The sequence below is a fragment of the Corvus moneduloides genome, chromosome W (genome assembly GCF_009650955.1).
Source record: "Corvus moneduloides isolate bCorMon1 chromosome W, bCorMon1.pri, whole genome shotgun sequence".
Classification (NCBI taxonomy): domain Eukaryota; kingdom Metazoa; phylum Chordata; class Aves; order Passeriformes; family Corvidae; genus Corvus; species Corvus moneduloides.
Genome location: NC_045510.1, coordinates 9,793,633 through 9,818,769, shown reverse-complemented (window position 1 = coordinate 9,818,769; position 25,137 = coordinate 9,793,633). Strand labels below are relative to the sequence as shown.

General features: G+C 47.7%; 1 long non-coding RNA gene across 1 annotated transcript; it reads left to right on the top strand.

The window, feature by feature from the left end:
* The first annotated feature begins 554 nt into the window (after positions 1-554).
* Positions 555-11,288, top strand: LOC116437429. The gene is made up of 3 exons (XR_004237294.1): positions 555-658; positions 2,095-2,100; positions 11,275-11,288. It is a non-coding gene; the product is annotated as an uncharacterized LOC116437429 (long non-coding RNA).
* Positions 11,289-25,137: the final 13,849 nt, after the last annotated feature.

The window sequence follows — 25,137 nt, the reverse complement described above, 5'->3', positions numbered from 1 at the left end:
TTGCTCTTTCTAGTTTGATACCAAGCTCTCTCCTCTGGCAGCTTGGACACCACCCACTCCATCTAGTAGAAGTACAATACCACTTTCTCTCACAATTAATACATGCACACAAACACAAGCTTCACAACTGTTTTCATACACTAAACACAGGATTTCAAAAGGGAAATCAGATGGAGCTACATTAGAAAGGTGTTTGGGGTCTGGATGTTTTCAATTCAATAGCTAAAAATTTTTTTCTCCTCTAAAATCTGCCCCCCTTTGGACAGTAAGGTTGAATTCCAAACCAACGGTTTATAAGATTTATTCTCATTCACTCTTTGCCAAACACTTCGCTTTTCTCTGGCCGAGCCCATCGCCGGGGTACGGAACTGCAGATAGAGCCCCTCACTCGCTTCGTACTTTGACAGCACGTCTCATCCGCTCTCACTCACACAGCAGCAGAATAGCAACAGACAAAACAAAAATAGCAGTACAATAGCACACGACAGCGGGGTCCAACCCCTTAAAGGTACCTTTCACAGTGGGGTCCAACCCCGTTAAAAGTTGGCGTCCAACCCCTTAAAAGTACTTTTCCTCTTGCCCAGGACTAATTTTGGGAGACCCAGTCTTCCTCGGGACTTTCAACCCACCCTCAGGGACTCGAACCCTGGACCTGCAGGTATTTCTGTGTTTAAAAGGAATAGCAAATACCTTAATTTGGTGCAGATGGTCCTTGTCTGCCCCCGCCGTGAGCCAAAGGACAGCTGAGCTCCCCCTGAAAATTCAGGGTCGCGACTGGGAGGTCTGCTTACCCCTGGATCCGGCAGCTGGGCAGAGAGGGTCCCATCTCGGGGTGCCAGATGAATCACGCCGCAACTGGGCCAGGAGACACTTCAGAGACAGAGTCAGAGAAGTGGGTATTTGCTTTATTCGGTGTGCCAGGTGTGTGGGGATCGCTCCTCCAAACACACACACACCTGGTGCTCTCTACAACACAGTATTAAGGGTTAAATTATGAATATTCATCACATTCCTTGGGACAGGTGTGGTTATACAAAATATTTCTCGGAAGTCATTATCATATGGGCCACGCATGCGCTGTGTGTCCTGGTGGTCGCACTGAGGAAGACCTCTCCTCTTCCTCGGGGGTCTTTCTGATGAAAACCAGTAGTCATCCTCTCATGAACTTTTCACCTTTCTCCCTGGGCATGCGTAGTCCTTTGAGTAATGATTCAGCAGTCTCTGAGATGATCCTTGTCCCCTCTATCTTGACAAGATTAGGGTGAATTTGGCTTCTTAGGCTTTGTAATTAACATCTGTCTGAACTAACATTTGCTGTCTCCCAATAGTTAACTTGTGCTTACATGAGTTAGTTATTGACTGCCCCTTCTTCAAAGCTGGGGGAAAACACAATTTAACAAGAACCACTGGGGGAAACCGAGAGGAGGGAGTTATAACAGAACCAATGAACAACTGAGTAACCGAGAATTTTCCCGAACCTGAGGAGGCAGCTTGTACCCGGGCGCTGCCCAGGGGGGTGCGGCTTAGGCTTCTGAGCCGCCCATCAACCCACCCTCTGAGTCTGCCACTTTGGGCAACTCGATCCAGGGGATGGGCCAGGATTGATTGGCATCACGCTGCCCCAGCCCAACAGTGGGCTGGGTCACAGCAACACTCCTGGCACCCCGACTACCGGTGCTGGGGTGGATGTTCAAAGCAAAGGTTCCCTCTACCCACCATGCCACCAATGCCACATGGAGCAAATGGATTGCTCTCATCACACAGCGGGCCTGTATCGGGAAACTGAATCGCCCTGGGATCTTGGAAATAATCACAAATTGGCCTGAAGGTGAAAACTTTGGTCTCACTGATGAAGAGGAACAAGAACAAGTGGCACGTGCTGAAGAAGCTCCACCATACAAGCAACTACCATCAGAAGACACGCTACACTCTTATCACCGACGGTTCTTTTCACTTTGTAGGGATGAAACGAAAGTGGAAAGCAGCCGTATGGAGTCCCACACAACGGGTTGCAGAAGCTACTGAAGGAGAAGGTGGATCAAGCCAACTCACCAAACTCAAAGCCGTTCAACTAGCTCTGGACATTGCTGAAAGAGAGAAGTGGCCAAAGGTATACCTCTACACTGATTCATGGATGGTAGCCAATGCTCTATGGGGATGGCTGGAAAAGTGGGAAAAAGCTAATTGGCAGCCTAGGGGAAAACCAATCTGGGCAGCTGAAGAATGGAAAGACATCGCTGCCCGAGTAAGAAAGCTGGTTGTAAAAGTCCACCATGTAGATGCCCATGTCCCCAAGAGTAGGGCTAATGAAAAACACCAAAACAACAAGCAGGTACATCAGGCTGCAAAGATAGAAATGTCACAGGTAGACTTGGACTGGAAACACAAGGGAGAGTTGTTCTTAGCCCGATGGGCCCATGATGCCTCAGGTCATCAAGGCAGAGATGCCACCTATAGGTGGGCACGAGACCGAGGGGTGGATCTAACCATGGACAGTATCTCCCAGGTTATCCATGATTGTGAGACATGCGCTGCAATCAAGCAGGCCAAGCGGGTGAAGCCCCTGTGGTATGGTGGGCGATGGTCCAAATACAAGTATGGGGAGGCCTGGCAGATTGATTACATCACACTGCCTCACACCCACCAAGGCAAGCGCTATGTGCTCACAATGGTAGAAGCCACCACTGGATGGCTGGAGACACACCCTGTGCCTCACGCTACAGCCCGTAACACCATCTTGGGTCTTGAAAAGCAAGTCCTTTGGAGGCATGGTACCCCTGAGAGAATTGAATCTGACCATGGGACTCATTTTAAGAATAGCCTTATTAACACCTGGGCTAGAGAACATGGCATTGAGTGGGTGTACCACATCCCTTACCATGCACCACCTGCAGGCAAAATGGAACGGTGCAATGGATTGTTGAAAACCACCCTGAAGGCTCTAGATGGGGGAACTTTCAAAAATTGGGAATAGCATCTGGCAAAGGCCACCTGGTTAGTTAACACCCGAGGTTCCACCAATAGAGCTGGTCCAGCCCAATCTGAATCCCTGCATACAGTAGACGGAGTTAAGGTTCCCGTAATGCATGTCAGAGGTCTCTTAGGAAAGTCTGTTTGGATTAATTCTGCCTCGAGTACAGAGAAACCCATACATGGGGTTGTTTTTGCTCAGGGACCGAGTTGCACATGGTGGGTAATGCAGAAAGATGGAACAACACGTTGTGTACCGCAGGGAGATCTGATTGTTGGGTGAAAACCACATGGTATGTGGAATGGATGTATACCTCTGCTTCCTGAGTGTCACTGTCACTGTTTGTACATAGCGGTATATATGTATATGTATGTATTAATGTGTGTTTGTAGAGTTAGAATATATTAATTTGGGCATTGAGCTGACGCTATGGGATAAGGGGTGGAATGTCTTTGGGTGACTTTATGATGTGTATTCCATATTGCTGCCCTATGCCCAGAAATTAATTTTTGTACCTTTCTATGCCTTTAAACTGAGCCAGAGAGGGGGAAGGAAAAGACTGAGCAAAACTTTTTCAAAGCAGTTTGCAGCTTATCCAAGGTCACATAGTGATAGAGACTTTTTTTTTTCAGCTGTGGCAGGAGAGCGGGAGGGAAGGGAAGCACTCGGCTTGCTTTTCTTTCCAGCCAGCTTTTCAGCAGTTTTTTTTTCCCCAGGTCTTTTTTTTCTTTGGAGAGTTGAACTTTTGTTTTCCTGGGATTTTGTTTTTTCTCCCTTTTCTCTCTGCTGGACGGTTTCAGCATCAGAATACATTGGGAGGACTTTCCACCAACGCCTTGCCCCTGGAGGTGGGCCCACCACCCCGTCCCTGCTCCAAGGAAGGGGAGAGAGAGATCTATGGAAGGACTCTGAAATTGTCCCAGGTTTCTCTCAGCAGGGTGAGGGTTTTTATTATTTAGCATTATTATCCTTTTCCTGTGTGTTTGGTAATGACATGGGTTACCTAGCATATTCTCGGAAGTGATGTTCTCGCAAAGGAGTGCTTACAGCTTCCCCCATGACCTGATAGAACCTATCAGCTGGCCAGTTTGAATATGGACAATTCTTTAAGGCACTTAAAATTGTGACCGCCTCTGTGATACACACTTAAGAATAGACAAACCCCCCCACAGCTCTCTCTCGTTTCCGGTGCTGGGACAGGTGGCTGCGGGCCCTGTGTGGGGGCCAGTGGGCCACGGCCATCCTGGAGCCGATGGGCCCTGTTCCACCCGTGGACCTCCCCCCCCCCCTCCCCCCCCCCCCCCCCCCCCCCCCCCCCCCCCGCGATAAGCCACATTCCAGCTGCAAGGCCGAGGTGAGATTAACCCTTTTAGTGCTGTGAAGAGCTGAAAACCTGAGGGAGAAGAAAGAGGAGATGCTAAAAGCTGAAATTCTTTTGTGAAGCTATGATATATCAGAGTACCCGTTGTAATTTCATGAAGATATGGGGGGTGGAGTGTTCAACTTGTAAGCAAAAGCACCTGCGCTGAGATAGGCAGATGCTGACGCAGCTGTAATTTCATGAGAAGTTTGGACAGGGAGAGATGGAAGCACTGAGGACTTTTGCTCCAAATGGGAAAGGAGAAAACCTCAGATCCTAGAGATGCTCCCGGAGATAGTCCTAAAGATGATGAGGAAGACCCTTTGCTCCCAGGGAAGGAGAAGGGCCTCTGTTCTTAGAGATGAAATGCTCCTAGAGATGGGTGAAGAGAACTTTTGTTTCTGAACAGCTCAACCTTAAAATTGTACCCCAAAAACCTTCAAGAGTGGACCCTCAAAAGCAGTTGTGGGAAAAGCTGCAAGTTGGGGGAAGGGACTCACATTCGAGCAGAGACTCCTCTTCCTAAATGGACTGAACAAAGTTATTTGGAAGTGGGCAGCTGTCTCGTTCTGATAATGTGTTCATAGCATGAGCAAGAGAGACTCCTCTCCCTAAATGGACTGAACAAGGTTATTATGGAAGTGGTAAACAGACTGAACATCTTAAGGGTTGTCTTTTTACATTGTCACTGGGAGAAGGGAGGAAGGTGGGGGGAGGAGAAGAGTTCTGAAGGTGTGGGTTTTTCTTTTCTTCTTTTAGGTCTGTTAATAAACTTCTTTATATTCTTTCAATGTTGGTGCCTGCTTTGCGTTTCTCCTAATTCTTATCTCACAGAAGATAAACAGTAATGAGTATCTTAGACCAAACCACTACAGGTAAATAAATAGTTTTTATCTCTTTCCTTTGAGAAGAATTTTTTTTTCCTGAACCTGGTGGGGGAGGGGTGGTTGTGCCTTCTCTCAGAGGATATATTTCTAAATTTGACCAAACCGGCACACAGGGGGATCCCTCTGCTCTATGCGCCCTGCCTGAGACAGGCAAGACAAACGGTAGTCCGCGAACCAGACAAGATACTGGGTCATTGTCAGGACCATCCTCATCATATTTTTCCAGTCAGCAGGATTGAGAATATAGGCAGAACTTAATGTCTGTAGATATGTAATGAGTTGCTCAGAAGATGCACCCGTGTCTTGTGCCAGCCTGCACAACTCCTTCAGGTCAGAGTACTGTACATCTTTATAGGATGGAGGCCTGGCCTGCTCGTAGACAACTGGGTGCGCAGTCAGATATGGGGGGACCCTATTCTGATCATGTGTAGGGTAGAGTTGCTGTACCACCTGGGCATTACAAGATGCCGTGTCTGAATAGCTATTCAAAGTAACAGTCTTCAGAGGGGCAGTGGAGCTGGCCGGGAGGTCTTGGGGTGTCCTAGGCAGGGGGGTGGCTTGGCCCGGGAGCCCGCATGGGGGCGGGGTAGCTGCAGCATTCCAGAGGCCCTGCTAGGGCAGGGAACTAGTCGGAGAGGTCTTGATATTCACCGCAGCTGTAGAGATGTCTGCATTCAAGGCTGGGAGGCCACAGTCAGCTGCAGCGTTTGGCAGAAGTGAAGCAGCCGTGGGGGGGGGGCTTGTGAAACAGCCGTGGGGGGGGGTGTGTTCCAAGAGGGCGGGCGGCAAAAGAGGAGGTACTGCGGGAGAAGCCGTGGGCAGCGGAGAGGTTGTAGGAGAGGTGGGCGGCACAGAGGCGGGGCTGGGAGGTCTAGGCAGCACAGAGGTTGTGGGAGGAGTAGGCAGCACAGAGGCAGGGTTGGGAGGGGTGGAGGTGGGGAGGGCGGGCGGTGAGGGAGCTCTAGCACCCGGAGGAGACTGGAATGTGGGGGAGCTGTTATGCAGGAATGCGTCTCCCTGGAAGACAGCCACCCGAAGAACCAGCTGTGTGGAGGGGGAGACAGGTTCCCAGGGGAGCAGGGCAGCCAAACCTGCATTAGATTCTGTGAGAGCTGCTATTATAATTCCCCAAGTCTTGAGATGCCTGGATGCACAGACATCACCCGCACTAGCAAGGTAGAAAAGCTTTTGCTCAACCGTTTGCCAAGCATCTAGGTGATAAATGCTGGCTGGCAGGAGATCTTTGATATGCTTAGAAATCCAATCTAGGAAAGAAAGTAATTTAGCATCAGAAATGTCTCTGTTCTGCCTTTGTAAAAGCTGCTGCACCAACTCTAGGGTCTGTTTCTGCTCAAGGGACAGCTTAGTACCCATTATTAATCGCAGCTCACCTTAAAGTGTTGAATGCGCACACTGAAGTTTGATAAGGTGAAGCTGAGAGTTCACTCGGGTTGTCTAAGCCTGCTGCCTGGGTTTGATGCCGGAGCTCATTGCCAGAGTTCACTGTAGGGATGCGTTGACTGGAGCTGCCACCGGAGTCCTTTGCGTGGGCTTGGGCACTGCCTGGGGCCACTGCGGGGGGTCCATGGGAACCGGTGTAGGTCACAGGCTGGGGCCGCTCCTGGGGCCTGGGGGCTTCGATCCCGGGCGAGGTCCGCTCTTTGTCGTAGGGTAGTCTTCTGCGTTTGGGTGCCAGTTGTAGCGATATGGAGCAGCAAGGAGTCCCCAGGCAGGTGCAAAGGAGGAACCTTATTTACAAAAAACCTGGCCTTTTTATGCCGTTAGTCGGTTGTTATGGTGCATGAGGCGGTGGCCACTGCAGCAGAACATTCAGAGGACTGGTGGACAGGCCTCCAGAACACCAAGGTCTAATCCTCACCCCTTGGTTATGGCGCGTTCCCATGTTCTTAGTGGTTCTTAGTTTACATGTTTTATTTGTTCAGGAGTTCTCCACCCAGTTTTATGTATAAGTTCATGTTTATGTATTTCCCCTAGTTGCTTATGTATTAGTTCCGGAAAGTTGTCCCTTCTTCGACCCCCCATTGGTCTACTCATGTAATTCCCTCCCTTAAGTTATCCCTATTGGATATTCCTCTGTTGTCTCCTCCTCCTCAGTCAATCCCCATTGGTTGTTTCCCTTTGTTCCACCCCTGTATAAAATACTGCGTTCTGTCTCACTCCCTTGTCTTTGTCCCTGGACCCTCTACCTGCAATAAACCAGCTGGAACCTATACAAAGACCCCTCTCTCATCCTTTGCCTCTGCCGATGCTTTTACATCATCTTTGTTTGGGGCTCGCTCTGTTGTAACTTCGAGACTCTGCCTAGCAGGCTGCTGCTCCCTGAGAGCTCAGCGGGGGTTACCTAGGGCTATGTGACTAGTTGCATCCCGGAGTCCATTTTGGTCAGCCCCTCAATCTGGCTCCAGTAGCTAGCAGCGTTACAATGCAGTGGTGGTAAAGAAGGTAGAGAAGGGTCTCTCATGAGGGTTTGAGATGGCCCCAATCACATCTTATCCCCGCGATGTTCAGAGGTAGCGAGACCACGAGGTCTGGGTGCAGGGTGGTTTTGTCAGGGGCCCAAGGGCGGTCCCTGGGCAGGGTTGGGGTACAGGAGCAAATAGGGAGAAACTGAGGGAGTGGCCAGGGCTAGGGCAGGGAACAGGGGGAACATGTGAAATAGGAAAAGCAATGGATTAACAGGTCCTCACATCGCTCCTTGCGAAGGAGCCAGCTTTCCCTGCTAGCTGCAGCTGACACCAAGGACGTCTGCAGCTGGACGCTGTGCTGCCTTGGGCAGCCCCAACAGTGTCAGTCAGTTGTTAGTTTACACAATTTTAAGGCACAAAAAACCCAATTTAACCAACTACCATACACCATGGTGCGGGAATGAGGCATTCACGTGGCATGCCTCACTTCCTCTATTCTAGCTGAGTCACTCTCCCACAGTCCTTTTCTACTTAGGCTAAGTAACAGGCCGGAGCCATCATTTTACCAGGCCTTTCCTTTACAAAGCTTTACCTATCGGTCTCACTCCTGGACTGTTTTCTGCTGTGTCATATTTTCATCAGACATCTGGTAAGTTGAAGTTCCCCATGAGAACAAGGGCCAGCAATCACAAGACTTCTCCCAGCTGCTTACAGAATTTTTGTTCTGCCTCTTCATCCTGCTTGGGTGGTCTATAACAAACTTACCAGGACATCTGCCTTGTTGGCCTTCCTCCTGATTTTTACCCATAAACACTCAACTCCATCAGCACCATCATCAAGCTCCAGGCAATTGAGACACTCCCTAACATACAGAGCTACCCCACTGCCTCTCCTGCCTTGCTTATCCCTTTTGAAGAGTTTATAGCCATCCATTGTAGCACTCCAGTTGTGCAAGTCATCCCACCAGGTTTCTGTGATGGAAACTATATCATAGTTTACCTGCTGCATCATAGCCTCCAATTACTCCTGTTTGTTGTCCATGGTGTGTGCATTGGTGTAGGTGCACTTCAGTTGGACTAATGACACTTCCACCTTTTTGTGGGGAGAAGCCCTAATTCCTGTGTGACCATTCTCAGGTACTTCTGAGATTTCTAACACATCAATAATCCTTGCATCCTTGATGTTGCATGGATATTCATCCCCTAGCTCAACTGAGATGGCAGACTGAAGGACCTTGCTAGAACACTGTCCCTCAAACAGTGGAGTGAAATTTTGTGCTGCCTTTTCAACTAGAGGCTTTCTGCACAGTGAATATTTGTCTGGCTAAGTAGCCTGCAGCTAGCAGAGATGGATGGAAGAAAGGAATTTTGTTACAATTAGACTCTGTGCGAAGGCAAATAATATCAGTGACCTATTTTCCATATTTGCAGCACTTTATTTTAAAAACCTCCTCCATGGCCCCTTAGTATAGGGCAGGACTGAAAGATGTGGGAACAATTGCTGCTGCTTGTAGATTGCAGACAGGTCTTCTAATATTTAATGAGATGCTCCTGCACATGTATATACACGTGTGCGCTTTGCTGAATGAGCTGCTTGAATGTTTTGCAGATATTCCAGTTATATCCAAGATGACTGTCTGTTTCTTCCCCCAAAAGGACTCTTAATTGCTCCCCTGTCATTTCAGTTAAGAGGAAAGAATGCTAAGGCCACAGCATCTGTGGGAACCATTAAGGTGACCCTCATCTGGACTAATCCATGGTGCCTGGTAAGTGCTCCACAGCACTTTACATGTACCTCAGCCCCCTCTGTTGCCAGATGAAAAATTGTCTACACCTGGTGGGCTAACACAGTGCTTATTCTTCAAAGCCCACTGGCCCATGGAACTGCACAATGCCCATTGTGTAAGGAGAACTGGAAGGCAGCCAGCTCCAGTTTCTGCCAACTTTAGCAGTTCACCAGGGGGTCAGCTATGACTTTGGGGTCACTGACCACTAGGGACCACCAAAGAGACCCCCAGGACAGAAGAACACATGCGTAAAGGAGAGGGAAAATATGTTAATGATTTTGGGGAAATGATTACCATATGTATGTTTATTCTGGGACAATCAATGAATATGTATGTAAAATATAGTATATAAACAGGAACTTCCCTGTACTCAGAATGCATGGTATTTCAGAGGAAATATTCCCTCGTGCATCTGGCCGAATAAAGAATGCCTGCTTCTTAATGCTACATTGGTGTTAAGGAGTTTCTTTTATTTTTACCAAATTTTGGGTAACACCTCCTTTTCAGCCCAAGGCTGAGCCCATGTTGGGGCAGCCTAAGCCCCAGCCCCTGCCCTGGCCCAGAGATGAAAGACTTCCAGCCACAGATTGATGTGGGGCAGTGTTGCAATTATTAAAGGATCCGGGGCATGGATCATTGATAGAATTATGGGATCTATAGAAAAACTGTACAAGCAATAGGCCTGTACAAGCAAAAGGCCTGCAAGCAAAGGTTTGTGTGAGAAACTGCCTGCATGAGAAAGCACTGGTGTGAGAAACAAGCCTGGGAATAAAGAGGGAGTTTTGAAACGATGCAGCTGTTCAGATAAGACCCAGAGAAGGGAGGTGACCACCGAATTCTTTTAATCATAACATGACTATGGAAGCTTGCCAATGTAAGTCCAATTATGTAAAAGTAGAAATGTGCTTTGATAAGCTTTAAGCCACTTAGGAGTTAACAAGCTGGTATACTATATAAGTGCCTTTCGATTGCTAATAAACGGAGTTTTGCGCTTATCAACCAAATTGGTTTTGGACTGCATCTCTCCCCCCGCCGGGATCCCCGGGCTCTCATCCTTTTACAATTCCAACCCGGCTGGGCTTGTGAAAAATCCTTAGGATACTGGAAGAGGGCAAAATCCCTCCCTTCTCCTCCCCTCTGAGACTTGGGAGAATCCATGGGAGAATGTGTCCTAGGTGCTCCTAAGGATGTGGAGCCTAGACTGCTCGGAGGTGGCTTTGAATCCCTTGTGAGTCTGGCCTTACAAAAGAGAGGTGCTGCAGGGGAGGCCTAATCTGTCCTTGCATATGTGTCACTGTGTGCCTATGCCCATGTGCCCATGTGTCTGTGTAGAGGAGAAAGCTTGTTAGCCTACCTTGGGGTGTACAGGATATAGGTTAAAGAAATAAGCCCTTTCTAATCAAATTACAGCTCTGGGCAATCACCAACTGTATAAAGTTTAACAAAGTCAAGTGCCAGATTCTGTACTCAGGACAGGGCAACCCTGGATGTATGGACATACTGGGGAATGAGACGCTAGAGAACAGCACTGAAGAAAGGGACCTGGAGCTTCTGGTTGATGGCAAGTTGAATATAAGTCAACAGTGTGCCCTGGCAGTCAGGAGGGCCAACCATGTCCTGGGGTGCATCCAGCACAGCATTGCCAGATGGTCGACAGAGAGGACTGTCCTGCTCTACTCTGCACTGGTGTGGCTTCAACTTGAGTACTGTATGTAGTTTTGGGTGCCACAATATAAGAAAGATATAAAGCTATTAGAAAGCGTCCAAAGGAGGGCTACGAATATGATGAAGGGCCTTGAGGGGAAGCCTCATGAGGAACGGCTGAAGTCACTTGGCTTGTTCAGCCTGGAGAAGAGGAGACTGAGGGGAGACCTCATAGCAGTATACAGCTCCCTCATGAGGGGAAGTGGAAGGGCAGACACTGATCTCTTCTCTGTGGTGACCAGTGACAGGACCTGAGGGAATGGCCTGAAGTTGTGTCAGGGGAGGTTTAAGTTAGCTATTAGGAAAAGATTCTTCACCCAGAGAGTGGTTGGGCACTGAAACAGGCTCCCCAGGGAAGTGGTCACAGCACCAAGCCTGTCTGAGTTCAAGAAGTGTTTGGAACATGGTGTGGTTCTTGGGGATGTCCTGTGCAGGGCAAGGAATTGGACTTTGATGATCCTTGTGGATCCCTTCCATCTCAGGATATTCTGTGATTCTAAGATATGTGCATTTATTTATATTTAAATTATATACAAATACTACAATAATAATATATTATAAGCATTTTAAAACATAAAAAAAATTAAAAGGACAAGATTAAGATAAAATAAACAATATTTATAATGAAATTTTAATTTATTAACAGCACAAAATGCTTTTTTCCTCTCACTAAAAATATTATTACTAGTAACAATAGTTTAAAATTACCCAATCCAACTGTCTGACCACTTCAGGGCTGCCAAAAGTTAAAGTATGTCATTGAGGGCATTGTCCAAATGCCTCTTAAACACTGACATGAACAGGGCATTGCCCACCTCTCTAGGAAGCCTCTTCCAGTGTTTGACCACCCTCTTGGTAACGAAATGCTTCCTAATGTCAGGTCGAAACATCCACTGATGCAGCTTTGAACTATTCCCACACATCCTATCACCGGATACCAGGGAGAAAAGATCAGCACCTCCCTCTCCAATTCCCTTCCTCAGAAAGCTATAGAGAGCAATGAGGTCTCCTCCCAGCCTCCCTTTTCCCTAAACTAGAGAAACAGAGACTTTAGTTGCTCCTCATAGGACATGCTTTCCATCAGCTTTGTTGCCCTCCTCTGGAAGCATTGGAGTACCTTAACATCTGTTCTGGATTGGCCAAATTTAGAGATATATCCTCTGAGAGAAGGCACAACCACCCCTCCCCCCACCAGGTTCGGGAAGAAATAAATTTTCCTCGAAGGAAAGTGAAAGAGATAAAAACTACTTATTTAACAAACACACAGGAGAAGGAAAATAATGCTAAACAATAAAATCTTGCGCTGTGAAGAAAAAAACCTGGGAAAGTGTTAGAGTCTTCCCTTTGGTCTCCTCAGAGCTGGGGCTTGGCCCAGGGCCAGACCCTCTGTGCTCAGTGGAAAGTCCTCCCGATGTCCTCTGATATTGAAGCAGTCCAGCAGAAAAGGGAGAAAATCCGAAATTCCAGGGAAGGAAAAAAGGTTCAACTCTCAGTCTCTCTCTGGAGAAAAAGAAACTGAAAAACTGGCCAAAAGCTGACTGGAAAAAAACCCCAAAACTGCAAGCCGGGTGCTTCCTCACTCCCTCGCCGCAGCTGGAAAGAAAAGTCCCTATTTCTGTGTGACTTTGAACAAGCTGCAAACTGCTTTGAAAAAGTTTTGCTCAGTTTTTCCTTCCTCCTCTCAGGCTCAGTTTAAAGGCATAGAAAGGTACAAGAATTAATTTCTGGGCATAGGCAGTGATATGGGATACACATCATAACGACACCCCAAGACATTCCACCCCTTATTCCATATCGTTGGCTCAATGCCCAAACTAATATATTCTAACTCTACAAACACACATTAATACATACATATACATATATACCGCTATGTACAAACAGTGACAGTGACACTCAGGAAGCAGTGGCATACAGGCATTTCACATTACAGGTGGTTTTCACACAACAATCAGATCTCCCTGCAGTACACAACGTGTTGTTCCATCTTTCTGCATTACCCACCATGTGCAACCAGGTCACTGAGCAAAAACAACCGCACGGATGGGTTTGTCTGTATTCAAGGCAGAATTAACCCAAACAGTCTTTCCTAACAGACCTCTGACATGCACTACTGGGACCTTATCTCCGTCTACTGTATGCAGGGATTCAGATTGGGCTGGACCAGCTCTATTGGTGGAACCTCGGGTGTTAACTAACCAGGTGGCCTTTCCTAGATTCTGTTCCCAATTTTTGAAAGTTCCCCCATCTAGTGCCTTCAGGGTGGTTTTCAACAATCCATTGCACCGTTCCATTTTGCCTGCAGGTGGTGCATGGTAAGGGATATGGTACACCCACTCAATGCCATGTTCTCTAGCCCAGGTGTTAATAAGGCTATTCTTAAAATGAGTCCCATGGTCAGATTCAATTCTCTCAGGGGTACCATGCCTCCAAAGGACTTGCTTTTCAAGACCCAAGATGGTGTTACGGGCTGTAGCGTGAGGCACAGGGTAGGTCTCCAGCCATCCAGTGGTGGCTTCTACCATTGTGAGCACATAGCGCTTGCCTTGGCATGTTTGAGGCAGTGTGATGCAATCAATCTGCCAGGCCTCCCCATACTTGTATTTGGACCATCGCCCACCATACCACAGGGGCTTCACCCTCTTGGCCTGCTTCTTCGCAGCGCATGTCTCACAGTCATGGATAACCTGGGAGATACTGTCCATGGTTAGATCCACCCCTCGGTCTCGTGCCCACCTATAGGTGGCATCTCTGCCTTGATGACCTGAGGCATCAAGGGCCCATCGAGCTAGGAACAATTCTCCCTTGTGTTTCCAGTCCAAGTCTACCTGTGACATTTCTATCTTTGCAGCCTGATCTACCTGCTTGTTGTTTTGGTGTTCCTCATTAGCCCTACTCTTGGGGACATGGGCATCTACATGGCGGACTTTTACAAGTAGCTTTCTTACTCGGGCAGCGATGTCTTTCCACTCTTCAGCAGCTCAGATTGGTTTTCTCCTATGCTGCCAATTAGCTTTTTCCCACTTTTCCAGCCATCCCCATAGAGCATTGGCTACCATCCATGAATCAGTGTAGAGGTATAGCTTTGGCCACTTCTCTCTTTAAGCAATGTCCAGGGCCAGCTGAACAGCTTTGAGTTCAGCGAGTTGGCTTGATCCACCTTCTCCTTCAGTAGCTTCTGCAACCCGTCGTGTGGGACTCCATACGGCTGCTTTCCACTTTCATTTCATCCCTACGATGCGACAAGAACTGTCGGTGAAAAGACCGTAGCGTGTGTCTTCTGATGGTAGTTGGTTGTATGGTGGAGCTTCTTCAGCACGTGTCACTTGTTCTTCTTCATCAGTGAGACCAAAATTTTCACCTTCAGGCCAATTTGTGATTATTTCAAAAATCCCAGGGCAATTCAGTTTCCCGATACAGGTGCGCTGTGTGATGAGAGCAATCCATTTGCTCCATGTGGCATTGGTGGCATGGTGGGTAGAGGGAACCTTTGCTTTGAACATCCACCCCACCACCGGTAGTCAGGGTGCCAGGAGGAGCTGTGCTTCAGTGCCAATTACCTCTGAGGCGGCTTGGATTCCTTCATAGGTTGCCAAGATTTCCTTCTCTGTTGGAGTGTAGTTGGCTTCAGACCCTCTGTAGATTCGGCTCCAAAATCCCAGTGGTCAACCTCGAGTCTCACCAGACACCGTCTGCCAAATGCTCTAGGACAGACCATGGCTCTCAGCTGCAGCGTAGAGCACATTCTTCACTTCGGGTCCTGTCCTGACTGGGCCAAGGGCTACAGCATGAGCGATTTCCTGCTTGATCTGGGCAAAGGCTTTTTGCTGTTCAGGACCCCAGTGGGATTTCCCATCTGAACAAATTCAGAAACCAGCTGAGGTGGGAAAATATCTGAAAGAGAAATACAATGACAATTCTAATGAGAACAAGCTCCTTGCAATATGTTGGGCTTTGGCATATGCCTATCGCACACTGCAGCAGGTAAAGGTAGAGAGGCAGGAAGATAAATCAGCAAAGCCTGCAGATACCCCAGTCACTCAGGCTGCAGATAAACCAGATAGCAAGTCAAAACCAGATGGAGTCTAAGCCACTGACAGTGGCTCCTGTCACGAGGAAAAAGCACACAACCAAAACTGATCGCCCAGTGAAAGATGATGATGATGCAGGGGAAGGGACCTCAAAAGATGCAGGGGAAGGAACCTCAAAACCACCAACTCAGGCACAGAAACCATTACTGAGTCCATGTATATAAAGGACCTTCACAGCCTAAGAAAGGATTACACCCGACGGTGTGATGAATCCATAATAAGTTGGATGGTCCATATTTGGGATGCGGCAGGTGATGATGTAATGCTGGACGGTGCTGAAGTGAGGCATTTGGGATCCCTGTCACATGATCCAGTTATTGACCAAGAGATGAAAAGGGAGGCTAACTCTACCAGTCTCTGGAGACGGATTTTGACAGGCGTGGCTGAAAGATATACGTGCGGAGATGATCTCTACATGCAGCAAACCCAGTGGAAGACCATAGAACAAGGGATCCAGCGCCTGAGAGAACTAGGGGTGGTAGAGGTTGTCTTCACAAATGACCCAGGATTGAGAAGTCCAGACCGGGCCAGAGTTATTCCATACATGTGACGAAAACTCATACATCTTGGGCCACCAGAATACACTTCTGCTTTAGCAATAATGAAACCAAACTACGGTGCAAATGAGACTGTGAAGGATATGGCAGTGAAGCTTCGAGCATATGCAGACTCTGTGCATGGCCCAACACATGCAGCTGTGGAAACACGTGTGCAGAAATTGGAAGATAAGATAGAGAAGAATCTCCCGGAGATTAAAGAGTGCCTTCTCCGCGGATGTTCCCCAGAGAGAAGGTACATCCCACGAAGTGAGCTGTGGAATTTCCTGTATGACAGTGGGGAAAACATGAGGAAGTGGGGTGGACAACCCATGTCTGCTCTGGCAGCACGAGTGCGTGAATTGAAGGAGCGCAAGTCTCAGAAAGGAGGATCTACCAAAAAGGAAGTAGCTCCAGCTGCCTGTAGCCAAACTGCTGGAAATGATGGAAAAGACGATGGCATGTCCGATTCCCATGAAGGAACCTCTAAGATGCAGGCCCAGGGAAAGAAGGATAACCAGGCATAGAGGGGCCCTGCCTCTAGCCAGGTAGAGGTCAGGGAAAACCATGTTTTTTGGACTGTGTGGATTCGTTGGCCTGGTACATCAGAACCACAAAAATATGATGCCTTGGTTGACACGGGTGCGCAGTGTACAATAATTCCATCGCAGCATTTGGGGGTAGAATCTGTTTCTATTGCTGGTGTAACAGGTGGATCACAAGATTTGACCTTGGTGGAAGCTGAGGTGAGCCTGACTGGAAATGAGTGGAAGAGACATCTCATTGTGACTGGCCCAGAGGCCCCGTGCATTTTGGACATAGACTTCCTCCAGAACGGGTATTTTAGAGACCCAAAGGGACTCAGGTGGGCTTTTGGAATAGCTGCTGTGGAGACAGAGGGCATTAAGCAATTGAACGCTTTCCCTGGACTATCAGAGAACCCATCTGCAGTAGGCCTTCTGAAGGTGGAAGAACAAAGAGTACCAATTGCTACCTCGACAGTGCATCGCCGACAGTTCCGGACAACTCGAGATGCTGTAATTCCCATCCACAAGATGATCCGTGAGCTGGAGAGCCAAGGGGTGATCAGCAAGACCCACTCACCCTTCAACAGCCCCATCTGGCCTGTGCGCAAGTCTGACGGGGAATGGAGATTGACTGTGGACTATCGTGCCTTGAATGAAGTGACTCCACCATTGAACGCTGCTGTGCCGGACATGTTGGAGCTCCAGTATGAGCTGGAGTCCAAAGCAGCAAAGTGGTACACCACTACTGACATTGCTAATGCATTCTTCTCCATTCCCCTGGCAGCAGAGTGCAGGCCTCAGTTTGCCTTCACCTGGAGGGGTGTGCAGTACACCTGGAATCGATTGCCCCAGGGGTGGAAGCACAGTCCCACCATCTGCCATGGACTGATCCAGACTGCACTAGAAAAGGGTGAGGCTCCAGAACATTTGCAGTACATTGATGACATCATTGTGTGGGGGAACACCGCAACCAAAGTGTTTGAGAAAGGAGAGAACGTTATCCGGATTCTCCTGGAAGCTGGTTTCACCATCAAGAAGAGCAAAGTCAAGGGACCTGCCCGAGAGATCCAGTTCCTGGGAGTGAAATGGCAAGATGGACGGCGTCAGATTCCCACTGAGGTCATCAATAAGACCACAGCAATGTCTCTGTAGGAGCTTTGGGTTCAGTCTGTACAGGGCGTAGACGGAGACAGACGGAGACGGTGACGAGAAATCTCTGAAGTCAGATCTTGGAACATGCGGTTTATTGCAAAGGGCGTAGGTATAGGGGCACTGCTTAGAGCTGCAGCTGGCAGCTCTGAGCAGGCCCAAGAGAGCAAGAGAGTAAGCGGGTAAGAGAGAGAGAGAGCGAGAGGAATGAGAGTGAAGAAGTGTGTGTGAAGAGAGAGTAAGAGTGTGTAAGAGTAAGAGAGAGAGTGAGAGTGTGTAAGAGAGGAGAGTGAGAGTAAGAGTAAGAGTGTGCGAAGAGTGGAATGGTGAAGTCTTGGTTACAATACAATAAATCATTTTCTGTACTGAATATTCTAATTGTCACTAACCAATCTAATACAAGATACAAATCCTATAGCATTTACATACAGCCTATAAGAGTTCTTATATTACCATAGAGTGTTACATCTTAACTTCTAAAAACTACTCTTTGGACCCCTTCTGCTGAGCTAGTAGGGTCTGCTCTGACCCTTGGACCTGCCTGCAAGCAGAGGGTATTGTTCAATCAAGAGGGGATTACCTTCAGTCGGCTATACCATTGTTTTCTAGTTGTTCAGTAACTAAGACTTGGTATTTCAAAAGTGGCTTTCATTTCGATGTCACCTGTAGTTTTCATATTCCCAAAATCTTTTGTCAGGCAATCATATTTATAAGGCTTTCCTGTTTCATCTTCCCCAACAGTCTCCACCAACCAGCAAGAAGGAAACACAAGCTTTCCTAGGTGCCATAGGCTTTTGGAGGATGCATATTCCTGAGTATAGCCAGATTGTGAGTCCTCTTTACCTGGTTACCCGCAAGAAGAACGATTTCCATTGGGGCCCTGAACAGCAACAAGCTTTTGCCCAGATCAAGCAGGAAATCGCTCATGCTGTAGCCCTTGGCCCAGTCAGGACAGGACCCGAAGTGAAGAACAAGTGACACGTGCTGAAGAAGCTCCACCGTGGGAAAAAGCTAATTGGCAGCATAGGGGAAAACCAATCTGGGCTGCTGAAGAGTGGAAAAGCATCGCTGCCCGAGTAAGAAAGCTACTTGTAAAAGTCCGCCATGTAGATGCCCGTGTCCCCAAGAGTAGGGTTAATGAAGAACATCAAAACAACAAGCAGGTAGATCAGGCTGCAAAGATAGAAGTGTCACAGGTAGACTTGGACTGGAAACACAAGGGAGAGTTGTTTCTAGCTTGATGGGCCCATGATGCCTCAGGTCATCAGGGCAGAGATGCCACGTATAAGTGGGCACAAGATCGAGGGGTGGATCTGACCATGGACAGTATCTCCCAGGTGATGCATGATTGTGAGACATGCGCTGTGATGAAGCAGGCCAAGCGGGTGAAGCCCCTGTGGTATGGTGGGCGGTGGTCCAAATACAAGTATGGGGAGGCCTGGCAGATTGATTACATCACACTGCCTCAAACCCGCCAAGGCAAGCGCTATGTGCTCACAATGGTAGAAGCCACCACAGGATGGCTGGAGACCTACCCTGTGCCTCACGCTACTGCCCGGAACACCATCCTGGGTCTTGAAAAGCAAGTCCTTTGGAGGCATGGCACCCCTGAGAGAATTGAATCTGACCATGGGACTCATTTTAAGAATAGCCTTATTAACACCTGGGCTAGAGAACATGGCATTGAGTGGGTGTACCACATCCCTTACCATGCACCACCTGCAGTCAAAGTGGAACTGTGCAATGGATTGTTGAAAACCACTTTGAAGGCACTAGGTGGGGGAACTTTCAAGAATTGGGAACAGAATCTAGCAAAAGCCACCTGGTTAGTTAACACCCGAGGTTCCACCAATAGAGCTGGTCCAGCCCAGTCTGAATCCCTGCATACAACAGATGGAGATAAGGTCCCAGTAGTGCATGTCAGAGATCTGTTAGGAAAGACTGTGTGGATAAATTCTGCCTCGAATACAGACAAACCCATCCGTGGGGTTGTCTTTGCTCAGGGACCTGGTTGCACATGGTGGGTAATGCAGAAAGATGGAACAACACGTTGTGTACCGCAGGGAGATCTGATTGTTGTGTGAAAACCATCTGTAATGTGAAATGCCAGTATACCCCTGCTTGCTGATTGTCACTGTCACTGTCACTGTTCGTATACAGCTGTGTATATATATATATATATGTATTAATGTGTGTGTGGAATTAGAATATCTTAGTTTGGGCATTGAGTCAACAATATGGGATAAGGGGTGGAATATCTTGGGGTGACTTTATGATGTGTATCCCATATCACTGCCTATGCCCAGAAATTAATTCTTGTGCCTTTCTATGCCTCTAAACTGAGCCTGAGAGGGGGAAGGAAAAAAACTGAGCAAAACTTTCTCAAAGCAGTTTGCAGCTTGTTCAAGGTTACAAAAAGATAGCAGGTTTTTTTTCCCCAGCTGGGGCAGGGGAGCAAGGAAGCACCCGGCTTGCGGCTTTCCAGTCAGCTTTTGGCCAGTTGTTTTCAGTTTCTTGTTCCCCGGAGAGAGACTGAGAGTTGGACTTTGCATTTCCTTCTCTGGAATTCTGGATTTTCTCCCTTTTCTACTGGACTGCTTGATTGCTGTAACATCAGAGCACATCGGGAGGACTTTCCACCGGGCACAGAGGGCCTGGCCCCGGCCCAAGCCCCAGCTCCGAGGAGACCAAAGGGAGGACTCGAACACTTTCCCAGGTTTTTTCCTCTACAGCGAAAGATTTTACCATCTAACATTATTTTCCTTCCCATGTGTTTGTTAAATAAATAGTTTTGTCTTCTTCACTTTCCTTTGAGGAAAATTTATTTTTTCCCGAACCTGGTGGGGGAGGGGTGGTTGTGCCTTCTCTCAGAGGATATATTTCTAAATTTGGCCAAACCGGAACAATGGCAAAACCGGCCTCCAGGAGAATAGGGATAACTTTCTATCCTTTCTCAAAGACTTCTGTTGCGGTGTTCCCCCACACAATGATGTCATCAATGTACTGCAGATGTTCTGAAGCCTCACCCTTTTCTAGTGCAGTCTGGATCAGTCCATGGCAGATGGTGGGACTGTGCTTCCACCCCTGGGGCAATCGATTCCAGGTGTACTGCACACCCCTCCAGGTGAAGGCAAACTGAGGCCTGCACTCTGCTGCCAGGGGAATGGAGAAGAATGCATTAGCAATGTCAATAGTGGCATACCACTTTGCTGCTTTGGACTCCAGCTCGTACTGGAGCTCCAACATGTCCGGCACAGCAGCGTTCAATGGTGGAGTCACTTCATTCAAGGCACGATAGTCCACAGTCAATCTCCATTCCCCGTCAGACCTGCGCACAGGCCAGATGGGGCTGTTGAAGGGTGAGTGGGTCTTGCTGATCACCCCTTGGCTCTCCAGCTCACGGATCATCTTGTGGATGGGAATCACAGCATCTCGAGTTGTCCGGAACTGTCGGCGATGCACTGTCAAGGTAGCAATTGGTACTCTTTGTTCTTCCACCTTCAGAAGGCCTACTGCAGATGGGTTCTCTGATAGTCCAGGGAAAGCGTTCAATTGCTTAATGCCCTCTGTCTCCACAGCAGCTATTCCAAAAGCCCACCTGAGTCCCTTTGGGTCTCTAAAATACCCGTTCTGGAGGAAGTCTATGTCCAAAATGCACGGGGCCTCTGGGCCAGTCACAATGAGATGTTTCTTCCACTCATTTCCAGTCAGGCTCACCTCAGCTTCCACCAAGGTCAAATCTTGTGATCCACCTGTTACACCAGAAATAGAAACAGATGCTATCCCCACATGTTGCAATGGGATTATTGTACACTGCGCACCAGTGTCAACCAAGGCATCATATTTTTGTGGTTCTGATGTACCAGGCCAACGAATCCACACAGTCCAAAAAACACAGTTTTCCCTGACCTCTACCTGGCTAGAGGCAGGGCCCCTCTATGCCTGGTTATCCTTCTTTCCCTGGGCCTGCATCTTAGAGGTTCCGTCACGGGAATCGGACATGTCATTGTCTTTTCCATTATTTCCAGCAGTTTGGCTACAGGCAACTGGAGCTACTTCCTTTTTGGTAGAACTTCCTTTCTGAGACTTGAGCTCCTTCAATTCACGCACTCGTTCTGCCGGAGCAAAGGTGAGTTGTCCACCCCACCCCTTCGTGTCTTCCCCACTGTCACACAGGAAATACCACAGCTCACTTCGTGGGATGTACTTTCTCTCTTGGGAACGTCCATGTTTGGTATCAGAATCTCTGATCTGTACTGCTGAGATTTGGAGAAGGCCCTCTTTGATCTCCTTCTTGAATTCCTGCTTGAATTCCTGGTGATTCTTCTTTATTTCATCCTCCATTTTCTGTATACATGTTTCCACAGCTGCAATTCTTGCATGTGTTGGGCCATGCATGGAATCTGCATATGCTCGGAGCTTCACTGCCATATCCTGCACCGTCTCATTGACACCGTAGTTCGGTTTCATTATTGCTAAAGCAGAAGTGTATTCTTGTGGCCCAAGTCGTATGAGTTTTCGCCACATCACTGGGTCAACTCTGACTCTGTCTGGACTTCTCAATCCTGGGTCAAGTGTGTAGACAACCTCTAGCACTGCTAGTTCTCTCAGGCATTGGATCCCTTGTTCTATGGTCTTCCACTGGGTTTGCTGCATGTAGAGATCATCTCCGCACATATATCTTTCAATCACGCCTGTCAAAACCCGTCTCCAGAGACTGGCAGAGTCAGATCCTCTTATCATCACTTGGTCGATAACTGGATCATGTGACAGGGATCCCAAATGCCTCGCTTCAGCACCGTCCAGCATCACATCATCACCTGCAGCATCCCAAATACAGACCATCCAACTTATTATGGATTCATCAGACCGTCGTGTGTAGTCCTTTCTTAGGCTGTGAAGGTCCTTTATGGACATGGACTCAGTAATGGTTTCTGTGCCTGAGTCAGTTGGTGGTTTTGAGGTTCCTTCCCATGCATCCTTTGAGGTTCCTTCCCCTGCATTATCCTCATCTTTCACTGGATGATCAGTTTTGGTTGTGTGTTTTTTCCTTGTGACAGGAGCCACTGTCAATGGCTTAGACTCTCCATCTGGTTTGGGCTTGCTGTCTGGTTTATGTGCAGCCTGAGTGACTGGGGTGTCTGCCGGCTTTGCTGATTTATCTTCCTTCCCCTCTACCATTACCTGCTGCAGTGTGCGATAGGCATATGCCAAAGCCCAACATATTGCAAGGAGCTTGTTCTCATTAGAATTGTCATTGTATTTCTCTTTCAGATATTTCCCCACCTCAGCTGGTTTCTGAACTTGTTCAGGGGGAAAATTGCAAATCATTGGGTCAGAGAATTTCTTCAAGATTTGGCCCATATCCTCCCATTCCCCACACCACTCAGGATTTTCCACCTCTGGGACAGGTGTCTTGGCAGTCACCCTAGAAATCTGAGCTCTCATTCTAGACAAGCTGCGAACCACACAGAGGAAGGTTACCAGATTAAATACCAGGAGGGTGGTCTCTTTAACATCCAGGGGAAACTGAACATCCTCAAAAGATAACCTATCAAATTTAAAGGGAAGGGAAACCCCGTCTCCTCCTCTTCTAACAATCTGGGTGCAATTACTAATAAATTCCCAAAACAGGCTACTGAAGCTAGGACTGGGGTTAGGATGGAGAAACCACATATCGTACACACTTGAAACAGCTGCCTGTACCTCTGTCAACTTCTTATAAATAATTATCACCAAGCACAGCAAAATAGAAATCTGAATTTTTGCCCGTGCTCTGCAAAAATTCCTTATCAAGGATACGATCGGACCAAGTTGTGGATAGGCAAATAGGCCTAGGGACCAGAAAGGCACTAGTACCTTAAACAAGCCTACGGACCAGAAATACATGAATATATCAAGCCAGAGAAACGTTATGTATGCAACCAACATGGTGACTATTTTACCCCAACACAGAATAGAAAAATTCAAACCAAAATGTAATTAGCACAGACTTTTCACTTTCCTCAGAGCCACGCAGTTGGGCGCCACTAAATTTGTTCCGGTTTGGCCAAATTTAGAAACATATCCTGTGAGAGAAGGCACAACCACCCCTCCCCCACCAGGTTCGGGAAAAATAAATTTTCCTCAAAGGAAAGTGAAAGAGATAAAACTGTTTATTTACCAAACACATGGGAAAAGGAAAATAATGCTAAATAATAAAATCTCTCGCTGTGAAGAAAAAAACCTGGGAAAGTGTTCGAGTCCTCCCTTTGGTCTCCTCGGAGCTGGGGCTTGGCCCAGGGCCAGACCCTCTGTGCCCGGTGGGAAGTCCTCCCGATGTCCTCTGATATTGAAGCAGTCCAGCAGAAAAGGAAGAAAATCCAAAATTCCAGGGAAGGAAAAAAGGTTCAACTCTCAGTCTCTCTCCGGAGAAAACGAAACTGAAAAACTGGCCAAAACCTGACTGGAAAAAAAAAACAAAACTGCAAGCTGGGCGCTTCCTCGCTCCCCCACCGCAGCTGGAAAAAATGTCGCTATCTCTGTGTGACCTTGAACAAGCTGCAAACTTCTTTGAAAAAGTTTTGCTCAGTTTTTCCTTCCTCCTCTCAGGCTCAGTTTAAGAGCATAGAAAGGTACAAGAATTAATTTCTGGGCATAGGGCAGTGATATGGGATACACATCATAAAGTCACCCCAAGACATCCTTCTTAAGTTGCAGGGCCCAGAACTGCACACAATACTCAAGGTGAGGCCACATAAACACTAAGTACAGCAGGATAATCACCTCTTTTGACTGACTGGTAATACTGTTTTTAATGCACCCCAGGATGTGTGATACATGAAGGGACGAGACCCACCAGCAGAGATGTGAGTTAATCTTTTATTTGGAAGCATCAGTATATATATCTCTACTCTTAGGAGCCTTTTTTTTGTTATAACATACAGGCTTAATCACAGTTCTACAATAAATCAGTCCTCTTGACATCTTCTATTGTTCTCTCCAAAGCCACGGCTAGTAGAGTGCGAAGTGTGTACTGTTCCAAGTTTCTTCATGGACTAGTGGAGATAGTGTGCTGTTCTATGTTGAAGTAGAAACTCGTTCGTCCAGTTCTGTCTCAGGTACACACTGTCCAGGGAGATGCTGCTGCGGCTGCTGGCACTGCTGTTGTTGCTCTCTGTGTAACTCTTTCCTAACACCAACACCTGTTACCCCAACAAGGATGCAGTTTGCCTTCTTGGCTGCCAGGGCTCACTGCTGACTCCTATTAAGCCTCCTGTCAACCAGTATCCCCAGATCCCTTTCTGGAGGGCTGGTCTCCAGCCACTCCTCTCCCAATTAATGCTTGTGTCCAGGGTTACTCTGTCCCAGGTGCAGAATCTGGTATTTGTTCTTGTTAAATTTCATGCCACTGATAATTGCTCAGTGCTCCAATCTATCCAGATCCTTCTGGGAGGCCTCTTGTCCCTCAAGATAGCCAACCATACTTCCCAGTTTAGTATCATCAGCAAACTTGCTAATGGTGAATCCAGCTCCTGCATCCAGATTATTGATAAAGATATTGGCCAGAACTGGCTCTAGAATTGAGTTCTGAGGAACACCTCTGGTGACTGGTGAAACCTAAGTGGTATGTAACAAAAGGTTAACCACAAGTAATATTGTAACAAGATGTGCAGGTAAAGTAAGCAAGATAGCAGAGCAAGTGAGATAACATGAGCTGT